Below are 16,175 nucleotides of genomic sequence, written 5' to 3' on the forward strand. Positions count from 1 at the left end.
ACTCCCAGTTCCAGTTCTGTTTTAATAATACCTCAAAATGGCGGCGGCCTCGTGGCCGATTGCCCTGAGACACAAAATGGCGCCTCCTCCTCCTCAACCCCTCCGGTTCCCGCCACTTTACCATCTCCGCCCCCTTCGTCGGTTGCCGCCCCCACGTCGGGTCCCGCCCCCCATCATGTGTCGATCTCGGTGACGTCGGGACCCTCCCACCCTGCCTCCCTAGCCACACCCCTGGGCGGGCCCCTGGTGGGTGGGACAGGCCTACCAGAAGGCCACGCCCCAGTGGGTGGGTCAGGCCATGCCCCAGTGGGTGGGTCAGGCCATGCCCCAGTGGGTGGGTCAGGCCACGCCCCCTCTCCTGCCACTTCCGGTTCCCACGCTACCGGAACCGGAAGTAGGCCTTGCCGGAAGCAGGCCATCTTGGCCTGCAGGGTCTCTCATAACCAGGACCCACCGGCAAGGGAGAGGCTTCGAGCCCTAGCCTGTCCTGCCTCATCTTCAGAAGAGGATGAGGACAGTGACGACCCCCGGCCAACAACCAAGCCAGGGGAGGGCTGGGCCCGGATAAGGGCCAAGGCCATTAGGGATGGGGACCTAGATCTCGCCAGGGATCTAGGCCCAATCGCGGCACCGGTTAGGCTCAAGAGGGGGAAGGAACCACGGTGGGAGCAGCTGCCATATACGGAGGTGAAGGAATTGAGGAAGGCAGCCAAGGACTATGGGAGAAATTCCCCGTTTTTTAAAAACATATTGGACCTTACGTTTACTGGACATACTTTGGTGCAGCATGACATTCGATATATAGCAAAGGCTCTGCTGTCCCCCACAGAATTTCTTCTGTGGGAAATACATTGGAAAAAGCTATTAAAACCTATTCTAACCAAATACGACCTTAAGGAGGTGCTGGGAGATGGCGCCGAGGGCCTGGAGGCGCTGGCAGGGGAAGGGGAATTTAGTAAACCAGAAGATCAGATCCTCCTTCCCGACAACCTGCTAAATGACATCCGAGAAGCTGGGAAGGAGGCCCTACTAAAAATACCTGATGGAACCACCCCTCTCCAGAACTTCACATCCATCCTCCAGGGCCCTGATGAGACTTTTATTAAGTATATTGACAGGTTAAAGGAGGCTATAGACCGGCAGATTGAGAACGTCGAGGCTCGAGAAGAACTGCTGCGTAAGATGGCCTTGACCAACGCCAACCCGGAGACAAAGAAGATTCTGCGAGCTCTCCCCCAGGATCCGGAGCCGACCATCGCCAAGATGGTCGAGGCGTGCACAAAAGCGGCATCGATGGAGCAGACTGTGGCGTTTGTGGTGAGCAGGGGTGTGGGGGAGGCAATGGTGGACCTCATGAACACGCGCTGCTTCGGCTGCGGCCAGCTGGGCCATATACAAGCCAATTGCCCACACTGGCCACCAGAGAGGTCCTACCCTCATTATAACCCCTCCCCGAGACCACCTTACAGGAATCCTCGTTATCATCGGCCGGGAAACGGGAGGCGGAGCGCGCTGAGGGGCCGTGCTACGACAACAAATGGCCCGTCCCAACGCCCTGCGCTGCCATCGCTCCCGGAAAACCACTGCCCCAACAGCACGTTTCTCCGGACATCCGCAGCCAGGAGGACGGGCTCCGACTCCTCAGACGGACTAAACAACTGAACAGTGCCCGCCGCCAAGTCCTCCGGAGTTTCATCCACATCATGTTTCCGGATGAGGACTTGGTCCGTGTCCCGGTAGGATTCCTGCCGCCACCATACTGCGACCACCCAGTCACAGTGCTGTTCATCGGGGACTCCATCAGCACGCCGGACGACCTCACCATCATCCCGGAGGTCGTCTACTTCGAGCCAGGGGCAGAGCTCAACGTCTCCGTGGTGTGCCATCATCCTCCGTTCTCTCTGCCGAGAGGGTCTCCTTTAGCTCTGTGCTACATCTTACACATGCACTTCAGGGATACTGGTTGCAACATTCTATCGGACTTTCCTACCGATCATATGCACTTCAATGACACTGGCTGCAACATTCTATCAGACTTTCCTACGGATCAAGACCCTTCTGCTTTCTTCATTCAGAACGTTAGCAGACAAAGACCAATCATTAAAACTACTTTTATCTTTCAGGGGAAAAACATTTCGTTGGACCTGATGGCAGACACCAGTGCGGACGTTACCATCGTCCCTCAGGCAGAGTGGCTGCGCGACTGGGAGTTAGTGTCCCCTTGTGGCACAATCTCCGGCGTGGGAGGAGCCGTCAATTCCCGACGCAGTAAGCACCTCATGTGTGTAGAGGGGCCGGAGGGCCAGATTGCCACAATTCGGCCTTTTGTAGTTGCATCCAATATCAAATTATTAGGCAGGGACGTGTTGTCCCAATGGGGTGCCCGTCTCGACATCCCTAGCCCTGCGTGGGATTTTTAGTCTGGGCCACTGCGGAGCGCACCTCCCCACCGCTTAATTGGAAAACTGATACACCGGTGTGGGTGGACCAGTGGCCCTTGCCAATCGAAAAACTTAATGCGCTCAACGAACTAGTAGAGGAGCAGGTGCGCCTGGGGCATTTAATACCTTCCACCAGCCCCTGGAACACACCTGTCTTTGTTATTAAAAAACCCGGCAAGGACAGGTGGCGCCTGCTCCAAGACCTACGCAGGGTTAATGATGTTATTGAAGATATGGGACCTTTGCAACCGGGCCTTCCCTCTCCCTCTATGCTGCCCCGGGATTGGCAGCTCGCAATCCTTGATATCAAGGATTGTTTCTTCAACATCCCGTTATACCCCGGAGATGCTCCCAGGTTCGCGTTTTCGGTTCCGTCTATCAACCGAGGTGAGCCGTACAAACGGTATCGATGGACCACTCTGCCCCAGGGAATGAAGAATTCTCCGGTGCTCTGCCAAACCTTTGTGGCACAGGTCCTTTCCCCAGTTCGTCACCTTTTCCCAGAGGCCATCATCCTTCACTATATGGATGATATTTTGATTTGTGCTGCTAGCTCAACATATCTACAAGCAGCCTTAGACAGGACAGTTAAAGCCATCAAAGATGCAGGCTTTCAAATTGCGGAAGACAAGATCCAGCTGTCATCCCCCTGGAAATACCTGGGCTTCCTGATTACGGGAAGGACCGTCGCGCCCCAGTCTCTTGTCATCAAGGACGACCCACGGACCCTGCGGGATTTGCAGCAGCTTTGCGGTACCATCACCTGGATTCGACCTCTCCTGGGACTCACCACAGAGGAGCTGTCGCCACTTTTTCACCTGCTGAAAGGCGACGGCGACCTGGCATCCCCACGACATCTCACACCGGATGCCCGTGAGGCCTTGGAGAGAGTCGCAGCTGCTATCAAGTCCCGCCAGGCGCATCGGGTCGCGCGGTCCCTCCCAATCCAGTGTGCCATCCTGGGTAAGTCTCCCAACTTACATGCCCTGCTATTCCAGTGGGACGACAGCCAGAGAGACCCACTCCTTATCATTGAGTGGCTGTTCCTCCCCCACCAACCCGCCAAAACAGTAACAACATATCCTGAACTCATGGCTAAACTAATCATTAAGGCCCGCCAGCACCTCCGGACCCTCGCAGGGTGTGACCCAGCATGCATCTATTTACCATTAAATTTGGACCAATTGGATTTCCTCTTACAAACAAATGAAAATTTGCAGGTTTCAGTAGACAGCTATCCTGGTCAAATTCGGATACATTATCCCAAGCATAAATTATTTAAGGACACTTTATATCTGGCTCCAAAAATTTTTAAAAGCAAAATACCATTAAAAAATGCTCTCACAGTGTTCACTGATGGGTCAGGAAGATCCCACAAATCAGTGATCACTTGGAAGGACCCGGACAGTCAGAAGTGGGAATCTGACGTCCAAATAGTTCAGGGATCCCCCCAAATCGCTGAACTTGCAGCGGTTGTGAGAGCCTTCAGAAAATTCCAACAACCTTTCAATTTGGTCACTGATTCGGCATATGTAGCCGGGATAGCAGAGCGGGCCGAACATGCCCTGCTCAAAGAAATTCAAAACAAAATGCTCTATAGCTTGCTCTCAGAACTAATTTGGCTGATCTCCCACAGAGAGCAACCTTATCATATTTTGCATGTTAGGTCACACACAGACCTGCCAGGAGACATCACCGAGGGCAACCGGAGAGCGGACACTCTGGCTATGTTAGTGAACACTGCAAACTCAGCAGCTTTGGCACCCACCCTGCCAGATGTTCATATGCAGGCTAAGATGAGCCACGCCTTTTACCATCAGAATGCTCCAGCTCTATGCCGCCAATTTAAGATCTCTAAGGAGCAGGCGCGAGCCATCTTAGCCACCTGCCCCAACTGCCAGTCCCACGCATTACCATCAGTAGCGACGGGGGTTAACCCCCGGGGACTGGGAGCATTGGACATCTGGCAGACAGACATTACTCATTTTCCTTCCTTTGGGCGGCTCAAATATCTCCACGTGTCGGTGGACACATTCTCGGGGGCAGTGTTCGCCTCCACACATACGGGGGAAAAAACCAAAGACATTATAAAACATCTATATATGGCTTTCTCCACTCTGGGTGTCCCAAAAACTATCAAGACTGATAACGGACCAGGGTTTGTGTCCAAACAGTTCATGGAATTTGTGCAACTATGGGGCATTGACCATGTTACTGGAATTCCACACAACCCTACAGGGCAGTCAATCGTGGAACGAAAACACCAGGAAATTAAAAAATTATTAGAACAACAAAACGATTCGGCCATCACCACGAGCCCTGTAGAGAGGTTGTGCAAGGCCCTGTACGTTCTCAATTTCATGAACTGTTCAGACCGTGAGCCAAACCCCCCGATCCTGCGCCATTTCCATAATAACACCAGGGCGCAGTTGAAGGAGAGGCCTCCTGTGCTCATAAAAGACCCTGAGTCTAAAGTTATCAAAGGTCCATACCCTCTAATAACGTGGGGGAGAGGGTATGGATGTGTTTCAACAGAACAGGGCCCCAGGTGGATCCCCGGAAAATTCATCAAACCATACCGGGAAGACATCTCTACAGAAAGCCAACCCCCGGAACACTCCCCCGAGACGCCAGCTCCATCAGAAACCGCCGTCGCGTGGAGTCGAAGGAAAAGGAAGAAGACTAGACCAGCCAATACCGCCGTCAGGACCTTAATAACGAACCTGCATTTCCCGCCCGCTTGGACTGTTTACCCTCTGACCCCATCCCCTACCATCCCTCACCCTTTTCCGTCCTACCACTTTCCTCACCCCTTCTTCCCTCATACCTGACCTGATTTTGTTTCCCTGTTTTGTTACTATTTCGATTTACACGGGGGAGGATGGGGATTCAAAGGGGTCACTATTCTTATTTCCGTTATATGTCTATTTATTAGACTTTGGTCCACCCAGAATGGCAGTCGCAGCAGCCAGAACACCCTGCAGTGACCGGCTTCCTGCAGCAGTCACCTAGCAGGAAGCTGGATCGTACCACAGCCCAAAGAGAACGTCTGGGTCACGCTGGCAAAGTCCAGCATCCAGCGGATCCAGGCGTTAGTGAAGGACTTAAAGACTGAAACTGGGGCTGTGGATGCTGTGAACAAGATCTTTTCTCAATGGGGTGTTCCTGGGTGGGCCATTCCAATTGTTAAAGGGTTAGTTTGGGTTTTAATCATAATTTTCTTAATTTCTGTTGCGTTAACCATCTTTAAGAAATTGTTAACTAGGACAATGGGAAATGTTTTTTTAATAAACCAAAAAGGGGGAGTTGTGGGAGGGGTCCCCGCCCTCCCTTGGGAGGCGACTTCAATATAGCAAAAAGTTGTCAATCACATGCTGTTTCCCTCCCCAGTTGAGGCTGTCTGTCAAAGCTTAACACACTCCCCAGTTCTAGAAAGTTCTTCTGTTCTGTTAATCCCATTGGACCCTGTTAGAATGCCACTCCTCTCCTGTATCCCGATTGGTTCATTACATGTCACCCCATCCCGTCTCCTCCCCTCTACCCTTTACCCATTGGTTGGTTTGTGCCCTAGCCACTCCTATCCCTCTGCCCTTATATTCTCGGTCCCGCCCTGGTGCTGGGCTCTCGAAGTCAGCTTTTCCTTCGGGAGGTTGCTGTTCCTTGCAATAAACTTCTCGGATCCTGCTGCTCGGGAGACGTCTCGTCTTTATTTGGTGGAGCTTTCCGGGTTACATCTACCCCTCCCTGCGGACCGGCCAGCCGAGGATCACCCCCCGGACTGGCTGGGAACCCAGGGAACCCCCGGAGGACCTAATTCTATACAAGCTATGACAAAAAAGCACCTTGAAGGTCCCTGCAAAAGCCAAGAAGAGTTAAACAGACATACTGAAATAAATAGGGATGTCTAAGAAGTTAAAATCCATAGAAAATAAAGAATGTTGCTATTTGGTATGTGATTTATATTTCAGTTATATTTAAGTTCATCAAAAGGACTGGTTGAAGACTTATTCTCTGGAGGAAAACAGAAACATTCCAAGTGTGTTTCTGTCCTCACTAAATAGTCTTTTAAATCTTCTCTGAATATTCTTCCTGTCCAGGAATGTTAAGAAATGACAATGCCCTCCCCAGTTGCTTTGCTAGAAGGATAAGGAATAAGCAGAGGGTTCATAGTGCTCTTTTCCTAGTGTAGACAAAAATCCCATCTCTCAGCTCTTCCCTGCATCTTTTCCCCTTCTCTTCAAGAGCTATTTATACACTGTAAGCTATTTATGGCTAAACTCGTCACTTGACCAAAAGCAATGGAAGTTTTCCCATTTATTCAAAGAATGCCTGAAGGTTTAATTGGGATGACAGACTGGTTCCTTCAAGTGTGACAGTCAGATTTGACATTCCAATAAATGGGCTACTCTTTGTACTAAACTAATCCTATTTCCCAATGAGTTTCATGCAGGTCTCTTTTTCATGACATAACACTTGGACCTAAGAGGTTCTTAGAGACATGCCTGTATTTTGACACAATCACAATATAAAGATCTTTTTAAAAGGATAGTCGTACTGTACACATGATCACAGAAGACAGGGATGCATGTGGAAAGCAAGACAGCCTTGGCTTCAGGGCCTTCTGACATCAAAGAGCTCTGATTTTACTACATTGCTTTTTAGAGTTCCCACAACCCTGTTTTTAACCACAGTAAACAGTTGCTGAAACCTTTATGAACCATATGTTCAGGATGGCAAATGCTCCACTCTAAGAAAAGCCATAAATTCATTTGCATTTTTCAAAACTCTAGAATCAGTTCATTCTTCACTATAAATTGTCAAATGTAAAGTCTCTTTCTAAGAATACAAGTGAAAATTGTAGTTTATTGTATGTTTCATGCTGATGCACAGCCTTGCATCACTTAAAGCACTGGGGTTGTGACCACCTTGAGGTTTACTCTGGGCTGGAATCATGAATGGTGGCTTAAGGCAATCCTAGAGAAATGAATATATAGTTCATTGTGCTTCCACTAAAGCCTCCCTCTGTCATACACATGTGAATGTCTGTTTTTTTCCAGCAGAAACTCAATACTGAATTTCTCCCTAAACAAAGAAATTCTTCACTGTTGTATTTAGAAACAATAGTAAGGAATATTGTTTCAAACTAATAATTTGAAGTATTTGGCTTATCATGATACTTATAACCATGCCCATAAGCATGGTAAATATTCATCAGTATCTTATACTATTTCAAATGCATCACATGCAGTTTAAGAGCCACTGCCACTGATGACCTCTTTGATTTAATTTATATTTTCTATTTATGCTTATGTTGTTCCTTTACTATTTATCCTGTAAACTCCTCAGACTAGTGCAACCTCTTAATCCATCTGTACAGTGCCCAGCATGCTGCAGATTTGTGCCTAAAGTAACAGTAATGATGACTTACAGTGGTTGCTATCTATCAGAAGCCATTTTAAGGCTTCCAGCAGAGGCCATAATTGCTCAGCAGTTCCCAGGAATAGTTTTCTGTACGTAAAACTAATTTCTGAAATCGAGACTAGAAGATTTTACTGCATAGCTGAGACTTTGCTGCAACCAAAAATGCATTACATTATTTATTGGTAAGGAAAAAAACATGTATCTAATTAATAATTGCCTCATATTTTGGGAAGCTAATGAAGTAGCTTTGGTCTCTTAGAAAAATAATTTGCCATAAAATATGAAGTCTCTGAACTAAAGAAAACCATTTAATAGATTAACTGCAAATCAGTACTAATTTGCTTATGAAAAGGACACTTGTATTAGAGAGGATGGCTTTAATTTATGAAAAGTTAAAGGTTTCACTATTGACAATAAAAAACTACTTCTAGTTTAAACTCTTCATATTTGCTAACAGCATTTTCTGTATTCCTCTATTATATCATAGGCCTACTTTGATATATACAAAGTCAAATTATTCTCACTATTACTGGAAGAAAATTAATTATTTCTGCAGAAGAAGAAAGAAAGAAAGAAAGAAAGAAAGAAAGAAAGAAAGAAAGAAAGAAAGAAAGAAAGAAAGAAAGAAAGAAAGAAAAGAAAGAAAGAGAAAAAAATGAAAAGCCTCCTGAAATTACAAAGAGAAATCATGAAGAAAATGCACCAGGATTTTTTTTAGAGTTAAAAAAACAAGCCAAAACAGTACAGACAAGGGGATTCTAGCTGAGTCAGTGAAAGTGTTGGGATAAAGCAAGATCAGAAAAAAAAGCATCTGGTTAAAGAGCAACTGGGAGTAAAATGGGGAATTAAAATGAAAGACAAAGAAGAGTAAAGTATCCTGAATTCAACTGATAGTGCAGTAAGTCATACTTAGTCATACAAGATCACAAAATATTTTCCTGCTAATCTACACCTGATTCCTAACCCTGGTCAAGGCTGCTGCTCACTGAAGATTAACCCATTCATGCAGCCCTTTTGTCAGTAGAGGGTCTCAGGTGATTTTTTTTCCCTCCATTATCTCACCACCTCCCTAACCATCATTTTTCCTTTCTGTCCTCTTGCCTTTTTCTTCTGGATAACTTCCTCACCCAAGAGTTTCCAGTCCGATTTACCCAGTGGCTTTGCAATTCCCATCTCACCCTCTCCTGTTTTTAACAATCTGTTCAATCCTTGAAATAAGTTTTTAAATTTTAGTTATGCACAATTCTAAAGAAAACAGCAATGTGGATATTTGTCTGTGTGACAGTCCTGTGACAGTCCCCATTACAGAAGTAAGAAAAAGAGAGGGATACAGTTCTTGAGCAAAAGGTCACTAGAAAGTAATTACAGCTGTAGGAGCTTCAAAAAAATCCTGCCTCCCTGCATTTTATTTTCAAAACAGTTAAAGAATTTGAGTGAATGAAATAACTAGGCAATGGAATTCATATCACCAAAGTTAATTACTTTCTTCATATCACCACCAAAAGGCAAGCTTCAATTTTAATCCAAGCCAGCAACAAAGTGGCTCTGTTTTTGTTTTTGGTTTTGCTTTTACATTTGCAAGGATGAGGAGGAGTAATTATGTGCATACCTGCCACAGCAAAGGTAAAGTATCTGCCAAGCTCTTTTTGACATTACAATCTTTTGGGGAAAAATAAAGTCTAGCCACATTTTATTATGCATTTATTTATCAAGAATCTGTCATGCACACCTACCATACCAGATTGCAGACTTGAAAGGTAGGAACAAAGCCTGTTTGCTTTGAGTAAAGTAATCTGCAGAATAACTCTATTGCTGTACATAGCAAATGACTTGCATCCTCTACAAGGGCAAGAAGGAAAAACAAACCATCTACTCAGAGAGAATGAGGTTTATTTCATCATTTTAAAGTTTCTTGGATGCAGTTTACAAAGTGATTAAGTCTACTATTATTTATTCAGTCCTCTCCCAAGGACTATCAGATATAATAAGCTGCATAAAACTGTTCGTATTTTCCTTCCATTTCCTTTATGGGTTGCTGTTTGAAGTGTGTACAGAAACTTCTCCTTTTTTAGGTATTAATTAAATGAAAACAGAGGTAAGCCCAAATCAAACTAAATACTAACAGGTTCCCGAGTCTATAAAATACTATTAAAAAGTTTGAGGAAAAATGCTGAAAAACCACCCTGGGATAAACAGATCATGGACCAGTGTCTAATTGCAATTTTTAGGACAGTTCTTACAGAGCTGGATACTGAATATAACAGAACTGGTAAAATTCATCAGGGTTTGAATACCTCTATTCACTTGTGCTTACATTTTTTTATTTTATAGAGAGCCTTATATCTATCTTGGAAAACTTCTACTATATTAAGCCCCCTACACTGATGACACTAATATTTTCTTGATAGATGGATCAGAAAATCAGTCAAAACTTATTTGGAGCTAATGATAAATGTTATTGTTCAGATCATGAATGGCAGTCTTCATATCAGCCCTAAAAGCAATACAGGACTTGGAAGAAAACATTTCTACCACAAAATCTCTTTGGCCACTTCAAGAGCAACAGCATATCCAACAAAATCCAAATTATTACTTGCTAGAGTTATGTTACACAATAATAGAAAAAATACTGTTTTTTGAAAACTGTCCTAATGCTTCAAATGTTAGTGTCTCAAGGCATTGATACCTATCACATGCCAGTCTTCACTGGAACACGAGGTGTGCTCTGATAGTGCAACAATGTTCTGACCAGAGAATTACGTGTAAAAATAGAATTTTGATAAGATCTCACATCTCCCTTGAGTTCTCCCTCTTCTTGTTGCTTCCCCCAGAAGTGCAGCTTAACAGCTCTTCAGGCACTTACACAGAAGGACAAAGTAGCCTCAGGCATGAAATACCTCAGAACGAAGTTCTTAGCCTTCAGTACAAAGCTGGTTCTGTGAGGTGTGAGCCTGTACATCAGTTTCTCTAGAAAAAGATAAATTCTGCTTTTTCTGCAAGTGCAAGGTTCTATCTGTAATGCAAGACCTAGGGATGTAGGTAATAATAACAAAACCAGACAGGGCAATGGGATTCCTCATGCACTCCCCACTGACAGGATACACCCACACCAGATGAATAGGATGAGTGATTCTAGCCCAGTCTCTGTGAAGCTGCATCTGAGAGAATCCAATTCTGGTCATGTTGAAAAAGCTGTAATGAGGATTCTCAAATTCAAGCAAGGAAAGAGTGCTCTATTTAGTAAGAACAGCAGCAGAGTGAGAGGAAACAACTGCACATTCACATATCAAGTAATTCAGTGACCTTTAAATGCACAGATTTTGATCTAGAAAATAATGTAAGAAAGTAAATTGATAGAATACAGGTGCTGCTTATTTCTAAAGCTTAGAAGGAGAAATCTTGCTTTCAGGTAACTCCAGGCATTGCCGGCCCTGCTATTTTGAGCTGCTAAACAAAACCCAGCTGAGAGAATATGAGATGTCAGTAGAAGCAAACTCTAAAACAAAAATCAGATGGAGAAGAAGAAAGAATAAATAAGTGCCTGCAGCAGTCTGGGCACAAACTAAAGGAAGTGTTACTAACATGACAGATCATTCTGCAGCAACTGTTCTTAGCAGGACATACTCCACAGAGGATGCTCATACCCTGCATCAGCTGCTGTGTAGTGCATGGTCCTGTAGGATGCAAGATGGCAGAAGGACCCCTAAAGCTCATGGTGCACTGGGCATGGACAGCAAAGCATGCAAATTCTTGGCATATTGTCTCCACAGAGCATGGTAGGAACATAAGATGGGATGAGTCATGGAGCTTATAACAGCCTGAGTCCAATCACCAGTACTGAGATGCCTTAACCTTTGACAGATCCAGACAGGTCAAGACAGGTAATGATAAAGGGAGAGCTGTAAGCATTACATGTAAAACTAGTTTTTCACATACATAGACAAGGGTGAAATGAAATCATGGGTTGTCTAGGTAATGAATACTTATTTTAAGTTCACAGGAGGATTCTAGAACAGCATTTGTTTTAGTAATGACAAAACTATGGATAAGCAAATTCTGAAACAAGTGCATTTTTAGTAACAAATCTGCAATGAAGAGATACCTCAGTTCTGCTGAATCCAGTAAAGTGGAATGACCTGCTCATAAAATCCCTTTTAAAAGCTGACCTTAAAGAAAAAATATTATTTCAGTTTAAATTAAAAAAAAAAAAAAAAGAAAAAAAAAGAAAAGAGGTAAGATAGACTTAAATGGACAGTTTTATATTATTTCCACTTCCAACATCATGTTACAATTCTCTGTTGAAGAAAATATCTACCTATCTCAGGCTACCTATCCATCAGGCTGAAATAACCCTGATAATCTCTTATGAAGAAAGCTGAAGACTGTATATGTAGCAAGGCTTAACAAGGCCATGGGTAGGGTATACACAGCAGAGTATAAAGGTATATTGGTCTAGCTGGAGCAAGGCACAGAACTAATGGAAATATTGCTGTGAAAAAAATATCTTTATTAGACTGAAATTTTAAAAATATGTAAGCAATGAAAGGATTTGAGTTGTTCATCTTAAGTGTCCTCTTTATATTGTGGCCAAAAAAAAGAAATCTTTCCATTTTAGAAGCAGCTTTAACAATTCTTATTTTAACTGCATTAAAAGATAAAAATACAAGGAAAGAAAAGCATTTTAAAAACAATCATTGCAAAACATGATGTCACATAATGGAAGACCTTTTATTAATTTGAAGAGTATAAACTTAAAAGCCAGATATATACTTAACTTAAAAGCCAATATATATTTAGAATACTTCAGTAATGATTCCACCTGAATGCTAATATGAGAGGAGGGCTAAAAGCTTGTACAAAAAGGTATGTTTTCTAAATGGATGCATTTATCACTAAACTTTAGACAGCATTAGATTTTAATGAGTGATTTGAGAAGCCTTAATTGTTTATAGTTGTTGTCAGAACTGTAAAAAACCCTATGAATTCACATTTACAGCTTGTTTGTCTCTTTGTAAATGACAACATTTTAAAAAGAAATTGAACAAAACCAGACAAGTGTACCTCTGATCAACACTAATGGCCATCTTGTGTAAGCCAGTAAATGCATCAAAACCTGAGTGGTAAACTTTTCTGTCCTGCTCAGCTGAGAAGGAAGGAAGCCAAACATACTTTTAACAGACTCTGCTGCTCTTACTCTTAATTTACAGTATAACTTGAAGGCCTCATTAAGCCTCACTGGCTCAGCACTGAGTACTGAGCAAACCAAGAGCATTAAAATACTCAAAGCCTCTGACTAGGACTAAGCAATCAGACAATGCACATGGGCAGAAGAGAATGTCAAGGGCCAGAATAGTCAAAATTATTCCAATTACCAACTCAGAGCCAACTCAAATTTGCTGTGGAGAAATGTGGGTGTCTTCGTTTGGAAAGACAGATGTCTGCTAAGGAAGGCAGGAGCCTCCCCTGAAATAGAAAAATGTAAACCCCTTCCCTCTGAATTGTTATAAATTTGAAATTAAGGGGGGCTCTCAGGCAAAAATATGGGAGCAGGAATAACAGTTCACCTCTCCCACAGCTAAAGAACTTTTAAGCAGCTCACCTAGCATGGAAAGAAGAAAACTAGTTTTTAGTCTGACTAATATATTGAAAAAGAAAAAACCTTTGAAAATTTGCAGCATTGCAGAATATTTGGGCCATTCTGCTCCCCAGCTGGTTTTGTTGCTTACATTGTTTCTCTACATCACTTATCCAGGGGATGAACACAAGTATATCCAAGTACACAAGTGCTAGAGCTCCCAGCTAATTATTTGAGAAAGCCAGTTCATGAAAAAAGTTGAATAACAAAGAAAAGGCAAGAAATTATGTTGGATTTTTTTCAGTTGGTTGGGTGTTGCTGTTGTTGTTGTTGTTGTTCTCTAAATTATGAGTGGTGGACAGACTAGGAACCAAAATCGTTACAATTCTGGTTTTCATTTCAGACAGTCCATACCTGGAGTGATTTTAGTTCTGCCCTCTTCTACCAACATCACACTTAAGGCCACGTCTTGGCCTTCTCTTTGCTGTTTTTTGGGTGCTCCATGCAGACTGACATCCACTCGAACTGCCATTATTTGGTCCAGACTTGTGGGAGGCTCTTTGGCTTTGGACTGCAGATGGAAGAATCTGCTGTGCCCAAATTTATTTTTGGAATGATATTGTGGCAGTTGAACTTCTTTCTTTGTCTTGAAGTCCCTTAGATTTTAAAAGAGAGGGACCTCTTTTTTTACCTCAGACAGTCTGCAAATAGCAATTAAAATTACAGCTATCATTGAAATTGCAGATTCCAACTGCACAGGTTTTTAAAATTACACTTCAGCAGACTGTATTCAAAAGAGAAGTATTTTCAAAAATGTAGATTTTTTTACAATGTACTACAATGTAATTTCTGTTTTTCAAAATATAAGCCATCAAAATAACTGAAAAAAATAATCCAGGGATTTGAGTCTTTTTAGACTGCATATATATAAGAAAAGAATCAACAAATAAATAAACGACTAGCATTGTACATGACTAACCTGATGCAGAAATACTTATCTGAATAAACAATTCACTGAAATCAAAGAGGTTTTTTTGGGGAAAGTAGCACTATCTATATTAACAAGAGTTCAGAGATTTCTACAGCAGATTGTGCCATTTTGCAAATATTAGCATGCCACCATCACAGATTTAAATGAGGTCCACCCACAGCAAATTATTTGCTTTATGAAAGTGCTGTATACCCATATTTTTCTTTAATGTCCAATTTTATAACACTGGAGTATTGCTGCTATAAGTAATATTATGCAAATAAATCTAAAAACTCAGTGTGGAAATGAACAACTCATAATAGATCTTTTAAAAGCAAACATTTCAGTAAAATGAAGGAAGTTTCTAATGAAAATAACAAAATCAAATGCTGATGTTTGGATTGGTTTTATAATTGGACTTTAAGGCAAGTATTGCAATTATTGTTCCAACCACATGCTGTGTTTCCTGGTGAAAAACTTCCCATCTTAAACATCCTTATTTAAAATCAATTCATTTCATTGCTTCCAAGAGAGGAGGAAATGGATCTATATTAAAATCTATACTCAAAACGCCTTCTTGCTAATATTTCTCCTTTACTGGAAATATTAACTTTCTATTTAACCAGTAATGGAAGTTTAGATTTTACTAAAAAAAAAAAACCAAACCAACAAAAAACCAAACTGTCAACTAAAATTCTTCTTCTCAATTCACCTTACTCCAGAAAACACAATTGGAATGTGAAAAGTAGATTTTCAAAAATGGGCATTTTTGCAATTTTTGAAAGCCCTGAGTTGCAGAAGTGGGAATGATAATTGCTATCATAGTATAGTGAATCAACAAAAGCAATTTGCAATTAATTCACTGGAAATAATCTGTAATATTGCTGCTGTCATGAACCTGCATTGAGTATATTTTTTGTGAGCAGAATAAAGGAAGGTTGTACAAAGGCTGCACAGGAAACGTGGGTCTAGGCTACAATCTGAGCTTTCAAGTATACGTAAATCTTTTAATCATAGGTTCAAAGACTGGCTATTTAATGTCAATATACTTAAAATTTCTTCTATTGCATGAAATAGTAGGGCAACAAAGCTGAAAATCAGCTGCATATTTCTGGAATTATATTGCTTTTTCCACCACGGCACAAACCCCTCTTTTAATAAAACAAGGATTTTAGCTAGAAGTTCAGTGTGTGATATGAACTACCTCAAACTTCAGAGCTGTTCAAATCTAAATTTAGCTATTCTATTTTTAAAAACTATGACAAAAATAATACATCTATGAAGTCTATGAAATCATAATGCTGTATGCTTCACTCTATTTGCAAGATTTCAATGAGATCTAGAGGTAGAACAAAAAAAAAAATCACAAATGTTTGTTGTTGTAGTGGATCACAAATTAGAATAATTTCCATGGCAACACCTCTAGTCTTCTCTCAGGAAAGATTGCCCGTTTTGTTTGTTCCTTATTTAAAATGCAATCTTTTACATGCTATGAATTTCTTCCATACATTCTGAAAAAAAAAAAACCCAAACCCGAAAACAAAGCAGTGTCTTCAATAAGTCATGTCAAAGGTGTAAAAGAAGTCCAGGAGTCACACAAACCCATCATATCTCATAACTAATTGCAGATACTACGGTACTGTGAAAAATGCATATTTTATGATTGGCTTTTCGCAAATGTTACAAATGAATATTATATGTGTAATGTTAGAAAGTTATGCTATATTAATTCTCTTAAGTAATGTGTTGAATGTATTTTTAGGTCATA

The sequence above is a fragment of the Vidua chalybeata genome, chromosome 14, assembly GCF_026979565.1.
Source record: "Vidua chalybeata isolate OUT-0048 chromosome 14, bVidCha1 merged haplotype, whole genome shotgun sequence".
NCBI classification, from domain to species: Eukaryota; Metazoa; Chordata; class Aves; order Passeriformes; family Viduidae; genus Vidua; species Vidua chalybeata.